General features: G+C 43.2%; 1 protein-coding gene across 3 annotated transcripts in view; it reads right to left on the bottom strand.

Moving 5' to 3' along the window:
- The window catches only part of cdk14 (cyclin dependent kinase 14), a 485,271-nt gene that overhangs the window by 332,493 nt on the left and 133,812 nt on the right, over positions 1–18,966 (bottom strand). Inside the window, exon 1 of one of the 3 annotated variants that reach the window (XM_030394398.1) lies at positions 17,414–17,656. The exons of 1 other annotated variant lie outside the window; for it this stretch is intronic. The gene's annotated coding sequence lies outside the window, so the exon portion shown is untranslated. Of the gene's footprint in view, positions 1–17,391; positions 17,657–18,966 lie in introns of those variants that run through there. One more of the 3 variants, XM_030394397.1, reaches the window with a different exon arrangement.

Here is an 18,966-nt window from a genome sequence, read left to right on the forward strand (position 1 = left end):
GTGGCATTACACGTATATTGCATCACTTGGTGGCAGATTTTACGGTTATTTTTATTACACCACTCGTGTGGATGCGAAATTTTATTTGAAATAACCTAAGTTGCAAAATAACCTGGTTTAGTGTGGACAGGGACTGAAAGAATGCTGCTACTTAGCTAGCTAGTTAGTCTGAAATGCATTGTGAAGGCCCTGGTTGTTTATACAGTTAAGTGTGCACTCTTTTTACCATATACTATCTTTAGGGTGACTTCCTTCCGGAGCATCAGCTGTGTTTTTTCACTTTACGCATGGATGCACACCGTGAAACAGGAGCTGAGCTCATTCACGTAAGATTATCATCAGTGGACAATAATAATAATATACTAATAACGATTACTCCACCACCCCTATTGACCTGTAGGAAACAGGGCAGAGAAGCACAGGGAGTGAGAGGGGACAGACCTCTACTGGAAAGGTGAGTCTAAAGGATTTCACAGGATAGTCATTTGTGATGCAGAGAGTCTTGGAATTTTATGGAACTCAATATGAATATGAAATATGAAACATTTCAGTCAAGGTGCACCATATAAGACTAATTTAACTTGAGCTTTTATTGAGGAGGGTAATGATTAGAAAGTGGAGAAAGCCAAGATATATAGAAGCCAAATAAGCCCGGCCCAAAATATTTTCAAGAGTATCTTAATATAATTTGAATTCAAGTAATTAAGTAATATTTTTCAGGGCTTGAAATTACAACCATTTTAGTCACATGTGCCCAAAAGGTAATCTGTGCGATTCAAAATATTTGGGAGCAAACAATTGTTGTGTTGTGAGCGAAAGTCATAGCATTAGCCTCTATGTTGATCAGTTATTAATTCAACTCATTGTGTTTCAATGTATTTTGAAGGGTCAGGCAGTAGGAGATGCTGAGGGAGAAAAAGATCAACATAATAATAAATCATTTCTTAGTCGTTGATAGCTGTTTGTGAAATGTTGTGCTCGCGCGCTACGTTCACTCACATCCTGTGCATCTCTTGGGGGCTAAGCCCAGATAGTAGAGATACAGGAGGAGAGGTTGGAGGAGATGGAGGAGAAGAGGCTGGAGGAGGTAGAGGAGGAGAAGCTGGAGGATATGGAGGAGAAGAGGCTGGAGGAGGTAGAGGAGGAGAAGCTGGAGGAGTTAGAGGAGGAGAAGCTGGAGGATACACTGATTACACTGCAGTGTAACATGCAGTTGTTCATTCAAACTAATAACTGCCATTCAAAACAGGACAAAATTATTGATTTGATTGTGAAACTCATTCTTTTTGCATTTAGAGACATCAAGTTTGATTTATACTGAACTAAATATATGTCCAAAGGACCCAAAACAATGTATTTGATTTCTCTCAATTTGTTTTTTTTTTTCTTCATGACCTGCAGGTAATATTTTTAGTTTGAGTTTAATGTGAATTGCGCATGCACACTGCACACTGCACAGTCAGAGCACATGTCACGTCCCGTAGCTCTCTTTCAGCATGCTGGCCATTTGACATTGCAGATATCATTTACTTAAGTAGCAAAGCAGTTGCTGATAATTAAAGTTTTAGTGTTCTAGTCCAGGGTTACTCACATATTGACCAGACAATATCTGCCCTCTTTTAGATTAGGCAGTCGGCCTTTTAATGTTAAATATGTTGCATATGGTTCATATGTTAAAGATGAATACATACATTTAAAGTGATCTGTTGGTCAAGTGTCTTGTAACGCCCCTTGTGGACTGTGGCGCAAAGACTCTTGGGTATTCTGTTGGAGTTGGTGTAATTATGGTTCGTGAATGTGTTTGTGAATAAGATGATGTGTAAGACAGTTGCGGGTTAATTCATATCCCTGTTCTGTGGTTAAATTGTGTCGAGTTAACAAAGATGATAAAATGTTGGTACCATGAATGAAGGGGTGTTTGCCGGGAGAGACTTCCCGTACTGTTACACTGTCCATGCATATTAAAATACTTGGTGAATCTCTGATTAGAGCTTCCCAACATTTAGTCTGTGAACTCCTTGTGGCTGAACTGCTATTGTCTTTGTTTATAGAGTTTATGAGATGGAGTTATCTTGAAGTAAGGTCAAATATAATGTGAAAAATAGTCTGGTTATATGTATGTGAATTAAGTGGTGTCGATGCAAACATTAATTCATGTTAATTTAGTTAAAAGTGAATACATTAGGTTGGTTCAATTTTAATTTATTAGTTTGGTTCAATAAGTAAAATGTTAAGAAAATCAATTGGATCAAGGCAAAGAATTAAGGTTGGGTCAAGTGCGGTATTATTGTTTACATCAACATAAAATAATCAGGTCATAAGAAGTAACTCAATTCAGATTCTGTGAAGTCAAATATTTTAGATGTGATAACTGGACACCATTTTTTTTTTATTTGAGCAAGGTTATACTTTTTTCAGTGTATGGAGGAGAAGAGGCTGGAGGAGGTAGAGAAGGAGAGGCTGGAGGCTCACAGGTAAGGTTGAAAGAATAAACATATGTTAGTAATGAGATTAAGCATTGTGACAAATGTTAGTGTGATGATAATCTGTATCAGAGCTTTCAAAGTTCAAACACCATGCATCTATATATTTTGTCAGATGAAAGAAACAAACTGGCCAGGTACAGTTTTATATTGAGGCCGGTGTACTAAAAAGTCTGTGGAAATGTGGAAATGTATTATTTCATTGGTAAGAAATAGTAGCGATTAAGCAGTGAGTTCATGAGCTGGGTCAGGAACTCACAGTATGGAGAGAGTGACAAAAATAAATTATTTGGCAATATTTTTCGTCATTATTGTAATTAAATAAATTATAAGTTGCTCATAGATATTCCACCTTTTGTTGTGTTTATCTAAGCTGGATCAGAAGCAGCCAGGGGTTAGTGGATGCTCAGGCAGTAAAGGAGCACAAGATGGAAGAGCAGGGCCAGATCACTATATAACTGAGCCATATCAGCCCAATCCAAAAGAAATAGCAGTTCAAAAACTTGCAAACAGAACCCTACATTTCCAAGAGAAATGGTTCAAAGAATTTCCTTGGATTCGTTACTGTCATAGTGTGAATGGAGTCCTGTGCTTTTACTGTGTAAAAGCGTTTCAACTTGACAAGTCTTCACTGGCGAAAAACACTGATTCAGCATTTGTCTCTGCTGGGTTCAGAAATTGGAAAAAGGCTGTGGAGAAATTTACAGATCATACAAAAGTAAGTCTCATAAGCTTGCAGTTACTACACATTGACAAAAAGCAAATCCAATTAATTCTCAGCTTTCTAGTGCACTGGCAGCATCACAGCAAAAGGCAAGGGCATGCTTAATGAAGATCATGAGCTGTATGCAATTCCTAGGCAGACAAGGCCTGGCTTTCAGAGGCAATGAATCTGAGGAAGGAAATATTTTTCAGTTACTCAGGCTGAGATCAGATGATGACTCCATGCTGTTCGAGTGGCTTAATTCACGTTCTCATGATTACACAAGCCCAAAAATCCAAAATGAGATGTTGGCAAACTACATTGTCAGAGATATAGCCACTGAAATCAGATCACAACCACAGTTGCAATATTCCATCATTATTGATGGAACACAGGATAGGGCTGGGCAATAAAACAACAAAGATATCTATCGCGATAGACACGTGATCAGTATCAATAGAAAATACGTTTGATAGAATGTTTGATAATTTCACTGAACTCCGTTAGAAAAAACAGAAAGAAAACCCCGATCCAGAGCCGCAAGGCATTCTGGGGGGTGTAGGCAGAGGAAGGGCTCTAGCCTCTAGCCCTGTCCCGGCCCAGCTAAGCAAGGTTGGTGGCATGAACAAACTTACTCCTCTTTGGTAACCCAGCAACAACCTGTTGAGTGACATGCACGGTAGCACTTTCATGTTTCGCCATCGTGCCTCATTACTGCTTTAACAAAAAGAACGGCGTGGAGTGAAAGGAGAAAAATGAGTGTGACAGCGTGAGAGGACATTATGGATATAAGAGGAAAGGTCACATCACCATTATGGTAGTATTTTGGACAGTGTTTCTCCTATATGCATTCTGCTGGATGTTCAGCGCCGCCGCGAAAAAAGAAAGACATGATTTTTGTCGGTTTAATATCACGGGAGAATGGCAAATTTAAGTTGCACACAGTGAAAGCACTACACTCTAAGTTATATGGAAATTGATTATTATTGTCATTACTGCTATTTGTATAATTTCTACAACTCACCGTTTAAGTTGAGTGACTGAAATCCTCGTCATCCTATTCAAAGGCTGCAACAGGCGACTCATCGAACCGGGGTGAAGTTAGTTTCAGGTTGGATATTCGGCGGATATTCACTCGGGTCCAGCCCCAACTTTACTGAGGTTCACCCAGTGTTAGCAGCAGGAGGACGGTTAGCTCACCTCCAGAGTCTCTCGCTGAACCTCTGGAAACTGATTTAGGGACCGCCATTAAATTACTTAGCATAAGTAACAGGACATTACTGGGACCGAACAGGAATCAATCTGTCTTTGCTACGTTGACCACGACCTAATTCCTCATGATGTATTTGTTGGTTTATATGAAGTGTTGCTCACAACTGGACAAAACCTCACAAATGTAGCCAAAGATGTGCTCCTTCGTCTCAATTTGTCTCTCGATGGGCTGCGGGCACAGACATATGATGGAGCAGCAAATATGTCTGGAAAATATGCTGGTGCACAGGCCTATCTTACACAAGCACAACCACTGGCACTGTTCGTACACTGTGGTCCTCACTGTGTTAATTTGATAACACAGGCAACTTGTGCAGCCTCTTCTGTCGTCCGTGATGCACTGCAGTGGGTCCATGAATTGGGGCACCTGTTTGGACTTTCAGGAAAGTTCAAGACCATCTTCTGCAACATTGCCACATCTGAACATGGATCATTTACCACACTGAAGCCACTGTGTCCTACACGGAGGACTGTGCGAGTTGCAGCATCCCATTCAGTCCTCAAACAGTATGAGGCAGTGTTGCTCAGTTTGGAGGAGATGGCTTCAACCGGTGGCTCCGAAACAGCTATGAAGGCAAGCGGTCTCCTTGACAGATTCCAGAAAGGGATGGGACTCCATCTTGCTTTGGAAGTTCTTGAGGAAATGGAATGCCTCAACAAATCATTACAAAAGGGAACCATCACAGTTGCAGACATGCAGGCTGCATCAGATTATGTCAAGACAGCTCTGCAAGAGAAAAGAACAGAGGGAAGATTTCAACAGATCTTTGACAGTGCAACAGAGCTGGTCACCTCACAAAACATCAGCCCAATTGAAATGCAGCAGGCCACCAAAGCGCCTAGCTGGTGAAGCTGCAGCACATGCCCCGGCAGCTGCTGTTGATTACTTAAGAAGGGAGTTCTTCAAGATGCTTGACACAGCAGATGCAATTCAGAGTGGTTTCATCAAACAAGCCTCGAAGTTCTTCAGAAGTTAGAGAATGTGCTTGTAACTGGAAAAAGTGATGCCGTTGTGGACCAGTATCCAGAGATTAAAAGGAGTTGGATGTTGGATGAGCAGTTAGCCATGTTCAAGTCAAAGAACACCTACATATCAAGCACAGAAGCTGCAGACATCCTAAGAGGCATGCTGCCTGAAGTCATAGGTCTTTTTGACCAGGTGGAGGTCCTTGTGAGGCTGTTGTTGGTTGTTCCAACACTGTCTGCTGAAGCTGAGAGGAGTTTCAGCGCACTGAGGAAGTTAAAGACCTGGCTTCGCAACTGCACTGAACAATGTGGCAGTTTGTCACATACACCAAGAAAGGGTTGATGCCTTGGACAGGAAGAAACTCTGCCAGGAATTTATCTCTGCCAATGATCGAAGACAATATGTGTTCGGAAGCTTTAGATGAGTTGATTAATCTGACCCTTCTGTGGTCTTTGGGTCAAATACACCCTTGTTCACTTTTCATTTACATCAAAAATAGGAATTTCTTCCATATAACTGCCTAAAATGACAGTGGTTCTCTGTGACACTTATTTCAAATAAAATTGATTACTTAACTACTTACACTGAATTATGGACATTTTATTCAATTTCTTCCCCACCTGTGATATTCCTGCGAGTTTGACCTGCCCACCACTGGTTAGTGCTATGTAAATGAGGTCTGTTTACCATATATTCCAAAAATAAGTGTAAAATTGGTGTTACTGAGTTGGAGTGAAGTTGACAAACGAGGTGAAACACAGAATTGCGTGATAATGTTTTGCTACATGCTTCACAACCAGTCAAACCAAAAAGAGAACAGTAAACTTAAAAGTAGCAATAGAAAACTAGAAGAACTACTAGAAAACGCAGTGAACTGAAAGGGTTAGAGTTTTATTAAAAATACTTGTGTCCCCCCCACCTCTGAAATCAAAATTTCATCCTTGAGCTTTTGTAATCTACTTTTTACTATAAAAGAAAGATAAACATCTCACTGCTCTATCCATTTCCCTTTTCACTTTAAGTCAAGTGAAGAATTATGGTGCTACGGATATTAGCCATTATTTTCATTGTCCATTCATGTGTTGATTATTTTATTGATTAATCAATTATTTGTTTGGTCTATGAGATCTCAGAAATGGTACAAAAATGTCATTCAGTGTCTGTCAAATATCTTGTGTTGTCCACCACCTGAAACTGTTCAGTTTACTGTAGTGGATGAGTAAAGAAACCAGATAATATTCACAGTTGAGAAGCTAGAATCGATTTTCCTCAGATAGATTATAAAATAGTAGGTGATTAATTGACAGCTAACGTATTAATCAATTATTGGTTGCAGCTCTGATAGAAATGCTACAATTTCTAATCTCTGCTTCCGTATAAACGCTGAGGAATGTAGCAATATGATCTTTAAAATGGTTCCAGTAGCCAGTGTTGTGTCTATAGAGCATGTGTAGATAAGCTCAAAGAAATTGCAGTATAATTATTCTTAAAGCTGTGATAATTTTCTAATTATTTTTTTTATAAAAACACTGGGTAAAATAAACACAGCAATGTGTGCTGACTTTACTCTTCTCCTCAGCTGCGTGTAATAATTTCTGGCAACTCATTGTTTCGTTTTACATCCTGACTGTAAAATTACTGTATTGATAATAGAACGAGAAACAAATGCAGCTTTAAGTGAACAAGATTATGTTAATATAATATGAAATTATTAGAGTGTAACCATTCACATGCAAGTGCAGAGATGACAGTAAAGCTTAGTGTGCTTATTAGTTTATGGCAGCAGGTGGATTGGCTGCTGCATCTGGCTCTCCTCTGTTGCCAGAACTAGAACGCCCCCCAAGACAGGAAAACCCCACCACGGATACAATTATGCCATATTGATTCTGGATTAAGGACAGCCTCTTCAATCACTAATACCCCCCCTCCACCACCACCTCCACTCTGATACCCTAACACAAACATGCACACGCATAAACAAACAGCAATAAACAGCATTGTTATCTATAATTTATTCTGTGCAGCTACAGAGACCCCATTGCTCAGGGATCATTTAAGATTTATTTTATCTCTGAGTTGTCATACACTAATCGAAAAGGTAGGGAGTAACACAGTGGGCAGGCCCAGACTAATGCAACTATCTCTAGAGGAGTAGTTACTGATGACATTAGTTTGAAGTATGACAAAGACCACAGAGACCATAAAAGACCAATCAGTCATAAAGCCTACTTATGTGCTTTGACTACTCACGTCTATCAGCCACGTTAACTTGGCCATGTTCAGGGCCTACCCACTGTGTGAACACATTTCCATTTTACTGAGACAAAGCAGAGCTATCAGCTTTCCTGGGCTTATCATTCTGGACTCAAGACAATACTGAGACGATACACCAGAGGAGTGACTGGAAAAAACAACTCATCCTCCTCCTGTCCACACTGTCTAGGCACAAAAACATTTGTTTCTGTGTTCCTGAATGAGAGATACGTGTGTCTGCATACGCTAAATGTAGCTGGGGCCTCCTCAAACAAAAGCTTTTTGTGTGATCTCTTGTTCACTGCTTGCTGACAGTAATTTGAACTGTAGATGGATGAACAGAGAGGAATGATGAAGTGACACAAAGTGATGCACAGTGATGCCAGCGTGGTGAAAGAGTGATATCTATTCCATCTCTGTCTCCTTAATTAAAGGGGTCAAAAGACAGACAGACAAATGACACCAGGGTACTTCTAGTACTGATGTTTGTTTTGTTTATTTAACAGACCAAGGGGTCTTAATGTCATATCAACCGTATGAGATCTAACATTTGCCTAGTTACCCCAACAACCCTCACAGCATTAGAATTCACATTCATTTGGGGTCACAGTCTGGCCAACCAAATTCACTTTCCTTTTGGCTCTGTTTTTATCTCCACCAGCACCTGATAGCCAGACTTTGACAGCGCTGTGTCAGTGATAAAGGTATATCATTCTGATATAGGGAGACTAAGCCCATGATGCAGCAACTATAAAAAAAATAGTCTTGCAGGGAACTTTCGTTTCATTTCATTTTCTTCCGCCTTTTTCCGTGAGGATGTTACCTCTTTTATCCCCCTTTCTCAAGGGGTCGTGGGATTACTGGGGCCAAATCCAGTTAACTCTATGGGTTCACCCTGAATGAGTTGCCAGCTCATTGCAGGACCCTTACTGATGCAGCCACACAAGGTGCCAACTGCACATCAGGAGCAATTTTGGAGTTCAGTGTCTTGCTCAAGGATACTGTAACATGTAGCTCAGTTCCACCCCAGGGGAGCCGGGATTCGAACCTAACCTTCCAATCACTGGTCCACCAGCTCTACCCACTGAGCTACAGCTGCCCCATGGCTAAAAGATAAGGAAATAGCTGCTAGCCTGTTTGAGTTTGTAAGGCAGCTATTGACCAGGTTAGAGTTAAGGTACCTAATTTTCCCATAGTGAAGGGGAGGAGAGTGATGTTGAATTAAGTCCGACATTCACCCTTCTTAAACACTGAATCTATGCCTCCTTAGCTGCTGTAGTTGTCCTTAACTTAGCAATGTCTCAAAGTACTAACGCAGTTGTTCACGGTCACAAGACATCACTGCAGTCGCTTGGACGCAGGGTGGGCATGCTTTGGTCCTACTGGAGTGAATCCATGCCAGCCCTGGCTTTGCTCAAGTCTGCACAATTAAACTGGTAATGGAAACACGGTGCAGCAAAAAGTGCCAATGAATGTCCTTGTGGAGGTGAGCGTGGTCGGAGCACAGCTGCAGGGAAGAAAGAGGTGGAGAACGCTCACGAGAGCAGAGACAAGTAAGTGATTGACAGAGCTGGCACCCAGTTACTAATCACTCACTTCTGTAGCGTGCTGGACCTCAGATGGAGGAGGCAGGAGAGACGCCCTGGAGAGCAGGACGGAAGAAAAGAGAGCATTACTAGACGCTGGAAAGGGCTACATTGGCACCCACCTTGTTTCGGTGGGCCAGTGTACAGAAATGACAGAGCCACAGCATCCCCAGCCAGTGACGGGACTGGGCCAGATGCTGGGGGAGATTGCTGCCCTGCACCAGGAGCAGGCGGCACTGAATAGGCAGCAATTGTAGGCGCTCCGCACACAGACGGAGGCGCAGACTCGGCTGCTGCAGTTGCTGCTGACTCAGGCGGTGCAGGGGCACCATCTTCCCCTCCTTGTGTGCTGAAGCTGGCGGCAGAAGACGACCCCCAGAGCTACCTCGATATGTTCGAGTTGACGGCGGGGGCGTGCAGCTGGCCGGCAGCGGAGTGGAATGTGCAGCTGCTACCATTACTGTCAGGGGAGGCCCAGACGGCAGCCCTCGGCCTGGCGGTCGCAGTCACCCTAGCAGAGGATCACCCCGTGGTCCACGGCAAGGGCCAGCCTCTAGAGGGTCAGCCTGCGGCTCCCGGCCGCCTGACTGTGGCGGCCTGCAGGAGAGCCCTGCCGCTGCTTGGGCCCCTGGTCCAAACCACCCATTCACTCGGCCCTTACCCTCAACCTGCTCTAATCCTCCCTATGCTTCCTCTCCATCGAAGGTTCCAGCCGCTATGGGCATTGCCCTCGACCCGCAGGGGGTTCCTCAAGCACCAGGGCAGGAGTGCTGGAGGTGCAGGCGGCCCAGAGTCTTCCGCCGGGAGTTCCTCCTCATGGAGGTCTGCCAGGTGGTCCGGGTTGCTGGCCCTCCTACGTCTTCCCCCGGTCCAGGGGGGACATACAGTTTTCCGGTAAGGATTCAAGGGGGTATACATCAGGCAATCGTGGATTTGGACTGTATGCAGTCCATAATTCTGCTGAACCTGGTTCAACCTGGGGCTTTTGTGGAGGCATCCTCGGTGGATATAAGGTATGTGCATGGGGATATTCACAGCTACACTGTGGTGCCGGTCCAAATTACACATGGGGGTAAAAAGCATAGCGTTAAAGCTGCGGTAAGCTCCTGCCTGGTGCACCCTCTAATTTTGGGCACGGATTGGGTGGGGTTTAATAAGTAAGTGGGGCAATGTGTGGGGGTGCATTCATGACCAGTAGGGACACGGGATATGTGCGCAGTGCTCAGTGGTGACGCAAGGTTGTCTGACGCTGCAGACGGGGAGGAGGAACCGGCGGGGCTTTCGCAGGGGGATCCACAGGGGGCTCTGCAGGGGCTCTGTAGGTTCCCTTACACTCCATGGAAGATTTTCCACTCGAACAGTCTCGTGATGATACTCTGATGCCGCGCAGGATTATCCACACTTTAATTTGATAAGGGACAGGTTATATGGAGTGAGTTGCAACACTCAGACAGGAAAAGAAATTACCCAGCTGCTGGTACCAAAACGTGACCCGGAAGCTGTTTTCCAGGTGGCTCATTATAGCCCAATGGCTAGGCACATGGGGGGCAACAAAACACTCGACTGGATAACAGCCCGATTCTATTGGCCTTGCATTCGGGGAGATGTACACCTCTGCTGCGCATCTTGCCCTGAATGTCAGCAGGTTTACCAGCCGGGCATCCCAAGAGCGCCTTTCCGCCCATTACCACTCATAGAGGTCCCGTTTGAGCAGATTGGTATGGACGTCATCGAGCCGTTCCACTGGTGCGCACAAGGGTATTATTTTGTGTTAGTCCTCGTGGACTACACAACACGATATCCCGAAGCAGTGCCCCTGCGTACAATCTCTGCAAAGAGTGTGGCACAGGCACTGTCTCAGGTCATCTCCCGAGTGGGGATCCCAAAAGTGATCCTAACTGACCAGGACACCTCATTTATGTCACGTACCCTAGAGGAACTGTATGGGTTACTGGGCATCAAGTCAATTTGGACCAGCGAATACCACCTGCAGACCGACAGTCTGGTTGAGCGTCTGAATATAACTTTGAAGTCCATGATCTGTACGTTTTTGCATGAGGACGGCCGCAATTGGGATAGGTGGCTACATCCTCTGTTGTTTGCAGTGCAGGAGGTACCCCAGGCCTCCATGGGATTTTCTCCCTTTGAACTGCTGTTCGGCAGAACACCGCGGGGGGCTCGTGGTCACACGGTGAGTGGGCGATGTCGACTATGAGGTGGTGCGTTCTGACAGGGGAGGGGGAACACAGATTTACCACCTCAACCTCCTCAAAGCCTGGAGAGAGGCAGAGCCTGTTTCCCTGATGAAAATGGTGACAGAGAGATGAGCTGGGGCCTGAGGTGCCAAAATCATCCAATTCCGCCTCGCTCCTCTGTGGTGACCATCTCACACCGTCCCAGGGAGCAGATGTTGCGAGGTTGCAGCAGCATTAAGTTGATATGTTTTCCCCCCTGTCAGGACGCATGGATCTCATACAGCACTGTATGGAGATGCGCCCGGGCGTGGCGCTGCGTTCGTGGCCCTATCGGTTACCCGAGCACAAGAGAAAAGTGGTTCAGGAGGAATTGGCGGCTATGCTGGAGATGGGGGTAATAGAAGAGTCCAACAGTGCCTGGTGTTGCCCCATAGTTCTGGTGGCCAAGAAGGTTGGGACGATCATATGCAGCAGGTGGCCACGGTGCTCGAGTCTCTGCGGCAGGCGGGGCTCATGGCCAACCCAAAGAAGTGTGCATTTGGACGGGGAGAGGTATGGTATCTGGGGTACCACTTGGGTGTTGGGTAGGTGCATCCCCAGGTAGATAAGATAGCTGCGAGGTGCGTGGTCAGAGCGCAGCTGCAGGTGACAGAGAGGTGGAGAGCACTCAGGACAGCAATGCCAGGTGAGTGATTGACAGAGCTGGTACCCAGTTACTAATCACTCACTCCCTTTAAATGCAGTAGTGTGCTGGACTCGGATGGAGGAGGCAGGAGAGACGCCCTGGAGAGCAGGATGGGAGAAAAGAGAGCAGTACAAGATGCACGAGCCGCGTTCGGTTCCCGGATCTGCACGTTTATGCTTGATGGGGTTAAATTAGGATTAAAAGAGGCTTAAAATCCCAGTACTGTGTGTGTGGTTCATACGAGAGAACTCCGGGTAGCCTGTAAAGGTCTCTTCCAGGTCTACGTCTCTACTTCATGGAACATCAATTTCCAAAATGGCCACAAGACTGACCCATTAAAGATGATCAAAGTGCCTCTCATTTCTACATTTACATTTAGGGCATTTAGCAGATGCTTTTGTCCAAAGCGACTTACAATATGACATCTGTCACAAGAAAGAAACCTTCTTAATGGTATTGTCATTGTATTTACAAACCATGGCAGTTGCTGCTCAGTTCGAACAGGTTGGTTTTCGTATTGTGAGCAGTAAAGAAAAAGGAAGGCTGGAGTGGTTGTTTTTCTCACTATTTGGGTTACTGTCCATAAATGTATCTCTTTACTGACATCCACACCTTGACTCCACACAGGTGGTGGTGTTGTTCTTTTGACATGTATTTTATGGACAGTTGAATCATCAGATATCAACAGCACCTCATAAATGCTAGGACTGGCTGACAACATTAAATATCACAATGTTTCATTTTTGACTTAATACCTTGATGTCAATAATTAAACAATATTGCAGGGATGACTATTGGTACTTTCATAAATCATAATAATACAATTGGATATTTGATAAATAATCATCAGTTATGTGGATCTAATGTCTAAGTCAGAAAAGGCAAGTATTAGAACAAGAAGAATAGACTGGAAAGTTCAGAAATGTACATTACTTTACTTTAATGGAGCGTTTAACACCACTTATGACATATCATCATATAACAATATTCAAAATATAAGACAATATATAGTCTCCACTACATTGATATAATTATGATGTATTGCCCAGTCCTAACACATATTCCCACGTGTATCTGTATCTTGATTAGAATCACACACCAGTCCTAGCCAGCCTGCCTTTTCTCCCACTGTGAAGGAGCTTTCTGACTGATGTCCAGCAAACCTTTTGGAGGAGGAAATGTTCTGGCATGCTCGTGACTCTGCCAGGCCTTCTAGCTCCTGATTGGTACAGCCAGCCACTGCCTTTGATTGGGATTCTGGAGAATAGGAAGCGCTGACACATAAATGAGTAAAGTGGCTGGCTTCCCAACAGTTATGGCTTCAGGAGACCACACAGTCACTCAGAAGAATGACTGTGACGTGCCCAGTTCTTTAACCTCCACCAACTCCTCTTACCAACTTCTGTCCTTTTCAGTCCAGCAGCATCTAGCCTTGTTAATCCTCAAAAACACTGTCACATGAGGCTGTGAAACCTGAGCCACAAGCAGAGAAACTTCTCCTTTTGTTACTAGTGCTGCTCTGAGAATTTGAGGTCTGATTTGATGCTGTGATCATTTCAAATGTATAATAAAAAAAACAAACATAAACACAAATACAATTTAACTTGCCCTTTGCTGTACTATTCATCATTGTGAGACTTGCTTTTGTTGATGAAAGCTGGCTGATTAAATTTGTTAACAAATGCAACCGTACAGTGAATTTCATTGAAAAGTTTTCATTCAAACTAATACCCACAGCTTTCAAATTTCATGCTGAGCCCAAGTTAAGATAACCCTGTTGATATCACCGGACTGTGCGTTATGTTATGTTAAACATTAAGTAATCGTTCTCACAGGCTGATCTGATACACGCTGTGATCTGAATATTTAAAAAATGATGTTCCCTGTGCCAACAAAGTATTTTATACATTTACATTTTGAGCGAGGAAAAGTTAGATCGATCACACAAGTCAGAATGGGAAAGCTCTACAGTGGGTGATAAAATCAGAACAGAAGACCAGCAACACCCGTCTACAGAGCATTAGTGAACCTAGAACCTTGAGGTCATTTCAATTGATCCTGAGGGGAGCATAAATAACTGTGCCACATCCAATGCCTATTCATTCACTAAAATGGCAACCTCATGGTGGTGCTAAATAAAAGGTCATGAGTTTACCTACAGTACCATCCAAAATTAAAACATATTTCACAACTATTAGGATGTAGTGCTGTGTAGTGCTTATCTTATTGAAAAGTCTATCTCATATCTCATGTTGAGATTTTTCAGTGTCCACATGAAATCAGCATAACAAAATAGCATTAAAAGGATATGAATTCCAGATCAAATTGGGCAGTCACTGCTGACTCGTTAACACAAAAGCCACTTAAGCAAACACCTTAATTTTGTAAGTGCTTGATATGAATTACAACATGTACCATTGACTCCACTCTGGGTAAATGCAAATGAATAATGCATTGTGTCTGCTGTAAGAGGCCTACAGGTCTTCGGCCTCATTCAGACCAAATTGGTGTTGCATCCAAAATGCCAGACCTCCCATTCATTCTAGTAATGTGGGCTGAAAAAAAAAGTAGTCCTTGCCACTGGTGTGATTCATCACACCAAGCCTACAAAATACCCAAAGGAGTTCTTGAAGAAATCATGGAGGTCTTTTTCACTGGCATTTATGGCCAAGTGAAGTTGTGCCACGCTGAAATGCATTTCCATTATCAGTTTAACCATGCTGAGCCGCAGCCAAAATAAGGTGTCTTCAGAGTCTTCAATATTTTCTGCATCATTAGTCCATGGGCCAGACAAGATGTCGGTACCACCAAAGGTGGCAAAGGTTACTCATCATTTTTGAAAAGATACATGTCTGTAGTTAACATTTTGGTATGATAACCCTTCCTGAGTCACAGCTAAATTAGTGTGATCAGCTGTTGAAATTACCCTCCCACACTGAAAAAATGCCTTTTAGACACTGGTGCATATCTTTGTATTGGCTCATTTTCAGGACATTTTCCAATGTTTTATATTATTGTGATTGGTACCATTTTTAAGGGGACGCTCAGAGCTTCCATTCAAGCCCTTCTGTCTATGTGTGACAAGTACAGTGGACACTGGAGCTCTTCAAACTTCTAATTTTCTTTTCTTCTTTTTTTTCAATTTCCGCCTAAATCATATGTCTTCTTTTAGTCCAGTGGCATCAAGAAACATCAGAGACACAAAACACAAAAACTGGAATACTGCCACAACTCTAAGGATTCAGGAAATGTATGATTTATCCATATTATTTCATTCTGAGGGAGTGATTTCCAGCCTTATATTAGGTGGACAGCTATAAGCAGTCAGTAAGATCACAAACTTATTTTATGCATTTGTTCAGGTCATGACAATACAGAATAATCATTTATACCACAGTGAGAAAACAACTGTAAACAACCAAGAATAACACTGTCAAGAATCAAGAAGCCAGAAGGTTTATTTATCACTCACTTACAATTTTGCGAGGCCCTCAAGGGTACTGTGCCAGTAACAACATACAATGGCAATAATACAAACTGAGATAAGATAACAAATCATAATAACAATAACAATAACAATAATAATAATAATAATAATTAGCCTTCAGCACATCAACATGACTCATCACTCAAACTGGTCATCATTCTCTTCAACTGAGTTCAACCCAAGTTCAAAGTTGGGTTGTGGATCATGGGCTTGTTTTTGGTTGCTCCAGGTCTGCAACCTACACATGTTTGTGCAGGACAGTCCATTTGACAGGCACAAAAAAGCTTTTAAATAATTAAATGCCATGGGATTTTTATTTTGAAGAATGTATAGGAAATTAAACATGTTTTTTCAGTAATACTGCAGGAAGGCAGAACCTTTCCAGCCACCTCTTTGAGCACTATTCAAAACAGCAGTTGTCAACTTTGCCACAAGTCCATAACATTTTATTCCATTCATTCCTCCATTTCATCGTTTGTTATGTCTTTTCTTTGTTTGTACAGCCATTACCATTAACAGTAATGCTGACCATTTACTCCCACTGCCAGCAGAGACCAGGACAAACAAAACTGTGGACCTACCTACACTCTCTGGCCGATCAACCACTGCTGGGTGAATGCGTCACTAACTGTGTGCTGCTTGTGATATTTTCCAGGCAAAGTCACCTCCGACACCCAGTGTATGTCTTTGGTATTACAGCAAATGTAAGCTCTTTCGTCAGTGGGCAATAGGCTGTACTTTCACTCCTTTACTTGCAAGAACTAAACAAGCTTTGGATTTGAAGCTCTGGCAAAAAGAGCCTTTGTTGCTTTGTCAGTGAAGTGGACAGTACTCTACATTTGGCCCTGTATCCTGACAACACTTATCTTCTCAAACATGACACCCTGATACTGCACTCCTCCAGTTTCAGCCCTCCTTCCTTTCTTCTTACTCTTTCTCTGTTTTCTAACAGCCTGGCCTGCTGTCTTCCCAAGGAGCTGCATATGGCCCTACAGAAAGCCTTATTACATGTCCATGAGACGCTGCCACAGATGGTAAAAGGCTTGTCCCTTTCCCACTTCCTCGTTCTACTCACAGCGGCCAAATTCCATCCCTCTGGGCTCGGAAAAAGACGAGCATGCTGCACATTTGCCTGAAGTGAGACGACATATTGTAGAGGGAGCAGAAAAATGCTGCAGCAGAAGATCCCGTCCATCAGACCAGTAAACATCAGCACCCATTTCACCACAATGGAAATGCTACCTATTAGCACAGAGGAGATTGGTGGTAGTGATGGGGGAGGAGGGCAAGTGTGTGTGTGTGTGTGTGTGGGGGGGGGGGGGGTGGGGGGGGGGGGGGGGGGGGGGGGCATTATTGTTTGAGGCATTATTGACACTTTGTTGCAAAAACTGCAGATGGAGATGAATAGATACAAGCACATACACACTGCCCTCTCCCTTTTTCCTGCTACTTCCTTCCCATCCCCAGGGTTGGGACGCACTGACACTCAGGTGGGCTGTCCACTTAGCATACACAAACCATGCATGCACGTATGTACAATCCATATCTGGTTCATAAATGTAGCATGCCTTCACATCTGCACATCGCCTCCTACAATATTGCCTGTGTGTGTGCTATGTCTGGGGCATGCTATTCATGCTCAGCCACACACACACATTCAAAGAAGCGATGTATCTGAAACAAGGGAAGAAGACAGGGATGGGTGGTGATAACAATGGATGCAATAGAAAAATAAGCACCAATCTCAGTCTTCTTCTTACCTTCCAGGAGGAAACAGCTCACCTGGATGCCTCTGAAGAGCAGACAGAGCGCATACAGGCCAATCTCCCTCCCTGTAAACCAGCTCAAAACATCTCTCTCTCTATCACCCTCTCTCTCTTTCTCTCTCTTCCGCTCCCTTTGCAAGCTGGAAATAATGAGATTGTACTATGAGCAGAGGGGGGAGTGAAATCTGAGGTGGCGGGGGTTATTAGGAGGCTGGGTTGTTTCTGGCTAACAGCCCTGCGAGACTGTGAGATCGTGGCTCATGAGGGACAGGGAGGGGTGGGGATTGGATGTGACACAGCAGATGGGAGAAAAAATTTCCACCTTAGAGGAGATTCTGAAACCCTTGAGGACCCCCGCTTAACTGAGATGGTACAGCCCAGAGGACTTTAAGAAAGCAAACAGTGTCTGCAGCAGCAGCTAGCAGCTGAGGCTATAGTGATGTAGCAAGGAATCGGAGCTGAGCCACACTAAGATGAGCCGTGTGACTGTTTTTTTTTATTTTCTTTTTTTTATCTGCCTTTCTAGGTTGAAGCACCACAGATAAAAAGTGAAACCTTGGGGTATGGCCAGCCTAAATCATTCAGTTTTAATTGAACATGCCAAGATAGCATCAACAAAAATACTGACAGACCATCCTCATCATCCGTAACCTGAGTTTGGAATAATGCCATGTCCTTGATCAGTAAAATGTATTTTTCCTCTTTCGAAGATTGCTCCCATCACACATGCGCACTGTAATTTATATTATACACAGTAGGTCATAAAATACATAACTGATATCACATAATAGATTCCATGCCTGTCATTACAATACATTAATTTCTATTAAATAATTATAGAAAGAAAAAAAAACAATGAAAAATTAGGTAGATTTCCATCACTGAACAAGTTCTCTTCATATTCCACGGTAGATTTGTGAACATGATGGAGGCAGATGACTAAGCGCTGCTGAGCATCGGTCTACTGACTGGAAAGTCAGCCAGTTTCTTCCTGTTTAATAGTGTGGCTGATAGTGGGATGTTTTACCATTGTTAGCAAAAATGATGTTTCAGCATGTTTAAAATCATTAGCATGGCTATTAGCACAGATACCAACAGCAATGATATTAGCAGGGACAGTTACTCCAACATGGCCATTTATTATCATACCACTAGTACTAGTATAGCACTGCAACCCTACTCCTGTCAGAATGTAACTACTGGGGTAAACATGGACCAGTTATTTGCTTGTAATACCATAAAGTCTGGCTGCATTACAGATTAATTTCAATTTAGGCTAAGTTAGGCCATGACCACAATATAACGGTATAATATGTCTAACAGTATGGATGCTATAGCCTGTTGATTTGTAAATGGAAATGTATATTATGGGCTATCAGCAGCCAAACTGCTTTCATTGACTTAACATGTCCAGCATCTACTCTGATACAGTATGTTGCAGTATGCATTTTTGAATTGGTTTACAATCTGCAAATAATCACAGAGAAGAAGTAGGAGAAAGAGAAGAAAAGAAAAAGATAAAAGATACATCCAAATGTTTTGGATGGGCTTCCTCACTCTTGCAGATTC

This window comes from Sparus aurata, chromosome 17 (assembly GCF_900880675.1).
Source record: "Sparus aurata chromosome 17, fSpaAur1.1, whole genome shotgun sequence".
Taxonomy (NCBI): domain Eukaryota; kingdom Metazoa; phylum Chordata; class Actinopteri; order Spariformes; family Sparidae; genus Sparus; species Sparus aurata.